This window comes from Miscanthus floridulus, chromosome 14, assembly GCF_019320115.1.
Source record: "Miscanthus floridulus cultivar M001 chromosome 14, ASM1932011v1, whole genome shotgun sequence".
Classification (NCBI taxonomy): domain Eukaryota; kingdom Viridiplantae; phylum Streptophyta; class Magnoliopsida; order Poales; family Poaceae; genus Miscanthus; species Miscanthus floridulus.
The window spans coordinates 7879397-7885890 of record NC_089593.1 but is presented as its reverse complement, the minus strand read 5'-3'; the positions used below and the strand labels follow the sequence as shown (position 1 = coordinate 7885890).

General features: G+C 43.3%; 1 long non-coding RNA gene across 1 annotated transcript; it reads left to right on the top strand.

Moving 5' to 3' along the window:
* Nucleotides 1-3480: 3480 nt before the first annotated feature.
* Nucleotides 3481-5448, top strand: LOC136505759 (uncharacterized). Its single transcript, XR_010771306.1, has 3 exons — nt 3481-3873; nt 4891-5018; nt 5124-5448. It is a non-coding gene; the product is annotated as an uncharacterized lncRNA (long non-coding RNA).
* Nucleotides 5449-6494: the final 1046 nt, after the last annotated feature.

Here is a 6494-nt window from a genome sequence, read left to right as displayed (position 1 = left end):
CATTTTAGAATAAAATAAATGCAATAATGAGCAAAATTGATCAGAAAAATCTAAGATTTTGTGTGGGGCCAAGCTTTGGGTCTACATTATTGCAAAAAAAATTCATGTATTTTTGATACAGGAGTGAAAGGTCCTAAATCGCTAGAGGGGGGTGAATAGCCTAATAAAAATTTTCTACAACAACACTAAGACAAAAAGGTTAGACAACTAAATGGCGTAATGCGAGTTTTGCGCTAGCACTACAAAGAGGGTTGCAAGCCACCTAACCACAAGTCTAGTGTTCTATACTTTTCTAGTCACTCAAAGATCAATTCTAACAATTAATACTAGAGAGCTTGCAAGAGATAAATACAACTAGAAAAGTAAACTATCACTACACAAGATATATATCAATGTAAATACAAAGAGTGATAGAGAGGGTTATACCGTGTGGCAAGTGATCAAACAATAAGCACAATGAAAACCTTGGAGAAAAGATGACACAATGATTTTTACCAAGGTTCACTTGCTTGCCGGCAAGGTACGTCCTTGTTGTGACGTTCACTCACTTGGAGGTTCGCACGCTTATAGGCATCAACCACCTAACCCACAAAGGGTGCCGCTCAACCAACACAAGATGAGGACACTCAACGTCACGAGCAATGTACTAGAGTGGCTTTTGGCGCTTTGCCGGGGAATTAAGCCCAAAAACCCCTCACAAAGAACAATGGGTGTGGCCAAGAACAATCACCAATCTTGCCAACACTCCTCCGTTTCACCAAGCCGTCTAGGTGGCGGCAACCACCAAGAGTAACAAGAGAAATCCACAGCGGAACACAATCACCAAGTGCCTCTAGATACAATCACTCAAGCAATGCACTTGGATCACTCAATCTCACTTCGATTTGCAATATCAAGCAAGGAGATGAGTGGGAGAGAGTTTTCTTAGCTCAATGGGATGTTTGCAATATCAAAAAGTCAAGAGAGCCAGCCCCAAGCCAGCCAAACATATATATATATATAGAGCTCCCTCCAAAATAGAGCCGTTACCCTGAAATCAGCGCACGCAACGGACGCGCCGCGTCTGGTGGCCCAGCGTCTAGTGCTGCTAATGCAGCCATGGGTCGTCCTCGTTTCACCTCGGCCGTTCAATTCCAACGGTCGGCCGTTGTTCATATGACCGTTAAGTGATCACCGGACGCGCCTTCTCGGTTCACCGGACGTGGCCTCAGGCAGAGCCCGGTGCTAACTCAAAGACCTCCCAAAGCCTCTGCGCAATGACCGGACGCGTCTGGTCTAGGTGACCGGACACACCCTAGCGTCAGGTGCTTTCACTGCGTCAGCACACGCGCCACATCACGAGGACCGGACGCTCCATAGGCGCGTCCGGTCCAGCCGAGTTCACCGCGTCCGGTGCAACTCAGAGAGCTCCCTGAGCCACCGGACGCGTCCGGTCACATAGGACCGAACTCGTCCAGAGTCCACTCAGCCAGGGTTTAGCACCGGACGCGTCTGGTGCCAGGGGGACCAGCATCCGGTGTACCCTGTGACACCCTGTCTTTTCTCCAATCACTTCACCCTTGTTCCCAAGTGCTAAACACAATGTGTATCACCTTTGTGCATGTGTGTTAGCATATTTTCAAACCAATTCCAAGGGTGTTAGCACTCACTAGATACTAAATGCATATGCAATGAGTTAGAACATCTAGTGGCACTTTGATAACCGCATTTCGCAATGAATTTCTCCCATCTTCATAGTACGGCTATCAATCCTAAATATACTCACACCCTCTATAGTGTCTTGAGTGCCAAAAACAAAATGGCCCTATCATATATACCTTTGCCTTGAGCTCTTTTTGTTTTTCTCTTTCTTCTTATCAAGTTGGAGTACTTGATCATCATGGCCGATCACTCCAAAGCGGCCGACCACTCAAGTGCCTTGCCGACCACCAAAGAACTTTGGCTGAGCACACATAGTGCCTTGCCGACCACCAAAGAACTTTAGCCAAGCACACATAGTGCCTTGCCGGCCACCAAAGAACTTTGGCCGAGCACACATAGTGCCTTGCCGACCACATAAGAACCTTGGCCGAGCACTTGAAAGCTTTGGCCGAGCACTCCATTGCTTTTGTCGACCACTTCACTTGGTCTTGGACTTAGCCTTTCTTAGCTACACACACTTTAGCAAATAGGTTAGTCCAAATAGGTTTCATCAATTAGCCAAAAACAAACTAGGGCTTTCAAGGAGTAATACACATGCTTCACAAAGTGGATGTGCCATTTCGTGGAGCCGTGACTACAACTTCTAGGTTTCTAAGGGTCCCATGCATTTCTACATTGTATGCGCATCAAACTTTTTATCAAACTTCTACGAGCCACAAGTTAAGAAAACGCTAAGTTTCAGATTTTTTGGAGGTGGTTTGCTATTTTCTACGATTTAAATGAATTTCAGCGTGACGGTACAAAGTAATTGGAGGTTGAATCGAGGCTACCCCTGAAACGATCCAAAATCGTACTAAATTTTTATACTAGGTCTTACATGGCCCAATGAACCTAATTTGGTGGGGGTGTATGGAAAATTATATTACTTTGAAGGGTAACTCAACCTCCTTCCTCCATTTTAGAATAAAATAAATGCAATAATGAGCGAAATTAATCAGAAAAATCTAAGATTTTGTGTGGGGTCATGCTCTAGGTCTACATACTTGCAAAAAAATATCATGTCTTTTTTATACAGGCATAATATACATGCTTCACAAAGTGGATGTGCCATTTCGTGGAGCCGTTACTAGAACTTCTAGGTTTCCAAGGGTCCCATGCATTTCTACGTCGTATGCGCTTCACTTTTTCTCAAACTTGCACATGCCACAAGTTAAGAAAACGCTAAGTTTCAGATTTTTCGGTGGTGGTTTGCTATTTTCTACAATTTAAATGAATTTTTGCGCGACGTTACAAAGTAATTGGAGGTTGAACTGAGGCTACCCCGAAACAATCCAAAGCGGTACCAAATTTTTATACTAGGTCTCATATGACCCAGTGAACCTAATTTGGTGGGGGTGGATATAAAATTATATAATTTTAAAGGGGTAACTCAACTTCCCTTCTCCATTTTAGAATAAAATAAATGCAATAATGAGCGAAATTGATGAGAAAAATCTAAGGTTTTGTGTGGGGCCATGCTTTGGGTCTACATTCTTGCAAAAAAATTCAAGTCTTTTTGATACATGCGTTATACATGCTTCACAAAGTTGATGCGCCATATGAGCAAAAGAAAAAATAAAAGACATTTATAAATATATTTCTATGAGCAAAAGAAAAAACAAAAGACATTTATACAGTAATAAATAACAGACCAAGGTAACCTCAAATTCGGCCCATCACATGTAACCCAGCTTAGCCCGCTTCATCCTCTGCCGTTTGATTGGAGCAACGGTAGAGATTCACTTACAAGTGAATATAAGCCTCACCACGCTCTAACCCTAACCTGGCTTGTCTCTCACATCTCGCATGTCTCTCGTGGGCGCGCACTCCGCCGCCACCCAACTCCCCTCTCTCCCTCAGATCCGGCATAGCGGGGCAGCGATGGCGCTGGTGGCGATGGACCAGCTCGGAGCGGCGACGACGCTGGTGGCGTGGGGGGCTTGGAGCGACGACGCCACGAAGGGCCCTGGCGCGGCCCTGGCTAAGGGCGACGCGGATCTGGTCGTCAACGCCGCAGCTCGAGCCGAGGCGACCTGGCGACGCGGACAAAGCTGTCCGCCGGCTAGCCAAGGGCATCACTCCGGGCGGAGGCGGCCTAGCGGCGCATCTCTCGTGACCCGTGACTCGCGACGGTGGTGCGCACGCCGCCGCTACATCCAGCTCGCGGGGCGGCGCCTCCTCCACATCAACAAGGTATGTCCATCTCTTATGGGAGGCTCCCCTACCACGACGTCGTCTCTTCGTCGGGTCATTGCATCGCTGCCTTATCACCACCCTAACCAATTATGTTAATGCAATGGCACACTGAGCAATGGGTACGATATTTCACTTTAGATTTTTGGCCAGAAATCAAGAAAGCGATGCGCCCAATATAGGTGTACCAAATCCTTAGGTATTTTGAACTCTGAAACACGGATCCTAAACTAAATTTGGGCAGAAAGGGAGTAAAATTAAACTTCAGCTGTCAAATAATGTCGGCAGTATTCTAGTTACCTGTAGGCAGGCTGGTTCAGCAGTATTCTAGTTACCTGTCGTTCAACAGTATTCTAGTTACCTGATGACTGTTAATTTGTTGTTGGTTAATTATCTACCTGTTGTTTGCTGTATCATGTACTAGTTTAGTGTATGCTGTTGATTTAAGTGCGCTATTGCCCCTTGACGTGAGTCTGAATTGGCCAATCCACACTCATTTGCATCTGCTATAGTCATGTAGCAGTAATAGTTTGTATGCTTCATGTTTATTGCCTTTGTTAGCCTACATTAAAATTTAAACTTCAATTTTGGCAAGTGACTGTTAGGTTATCCATTGATTTTTTGATAAAATTGCTAGCATCAAATATGTAGTAACTTATAGGGAATAATGCATGTTACTGTGGCTAAGCAATTAAATAGCTGAGAACTCATGCACTGACATTCAACATCTATCATTTGTTGAATTAGTGTGCTTGTAAAGAATTAGCACACACTTGTGGCTTAATATTGTAGGATTTTTTGTAAAGAGGAACACTGAAAGAAAAGCTGTTTGATAATATCCTGGTATCCAATGAATGCTATTTTATTTTTATACTACCATCGTGCAGCACACTCTAATTAGATGTTAAATGTTACAGAGAGTCCTCCATGGATCTAGCTGTTATAGAACTTATAATTGCAGGAACATATATGACTAGCTGATGGGTTCCTCGGTTGATTTTTTCAATCTTTTTGCAGCTGCCACTGAGCAAGAGATAGCTAGCCACTAAAACCTGCTGCAGTTGGTGGGACAGTCCCTGAGCAAGAAGGTTATGCTGAAGCTGCGGTGCCAGAGTTGCAAGCACTACTTGTAGCACCCGATCAAGGTACTGCCTCATTTCTCTTGGGCTGAACATGTTAAACCAATCATTTCTTTATCTCTCTAATCTCTCTATCTGGGATTGTCTTTTTTTCTGCTTTGTGTGCCACAGACGTGCAAGTATCTTAAGATGTGATGTTTCATGTGTTGGATGAGATGGAAGATTGTTGCAGATGTGTGGATGAGATGGAAGATTGTTGCAGATGTTTTGCATAGGAAGTAGTGTTAATAGAATATAAAATGTATTTGTTGTTACTTTGGTTCGGTCATTCCTGAAATGTGACAATATTGTAAATAATCAGCCTGCTCACTGCATGAATCTACAGTGAGCAGAACATGGGCTTTTGTATTCGAAGCTACAGTAGATGAAGATGCAGTGTGCAGGGCCTGTGTATTTGAATTGTTGATTTAATATATGACATGGGCTTTTATGTGATGTTAAATAATGTGGGCTAATCTTTTATCTATATGGATTGGGCTTTTAATCTGAGATTGCAAAAAATAATGGGCCAAAAAATCATGTATTTATGGGCTGTTAATTTGAGACCTAAAATTTTGGGCTAGGCCAAAAAAATAGTGGGCTTGGCCCATTATAAGCCTGCCTACTATGTGGGCTGGTTTAATAAGAGTGACGTAAAAGCAGTTGTCATAAAACTTTGTGACTTTAAAACCAATGTCATAGATTTATGACAATAACATATAAACGACACAAAACATGGTTTAAGGTGCATGGTTTTTGACACAGGCTTTTTCGTCATCTGTGTGTCACAAGTGCTAATATGTGACATAAATTTCATATATTATGACAAAGATGAATGGTCATAAACCCTCACATCTCTTGTAGTGAGGAACACCACCTGTAGCTATCTTGTGGACCATCTTCTGGGTTGTGGTGTGATTAAGCAATAGTGAGCTCACCATGCTCAACAAGTATAACACAAGGGGATACAAGGCTCAAAAGGCTAGACACTGGTTTGCAGCGGTCAGCATTTTAGTTGGTCATATTTTATTTTATTCTTGACTATAGTATGCATAGGCTCCATGTTTCCCACATGATTAGATATAGCAATTCTCATACTCATAAGAATCATAATTAAACATCATCTTAATCATCCAACAATAGTGAGCCATTTATTCTGTAAATTTTCCAGGCCACTCGTAACCGTGAGTATGGCTGATATATCAGTTTTGCACTCTACAGAGGTTGTACATCTTTACCCACAAGTCATAATTCCCATATGCCATCACCTCTTCCAAGGAAGTGGGGCAGGGTACACTATGAGACCGTTCACAGGTTCCACTAATAAGAGGCAACCCGCTAGGATTCCCCATCAACAAGCATGAACCCTCCCCCAAGGGGTGACTAAAAACCAACCAAGGAAACCAAATGCACCCACTTGGAAGGTAGATAACATACCCATCGGAGCCCCTCTTGCGCCTTTCGGTAAGCTGCCACAAACTAGTAAAAGTCTGATACTTAATC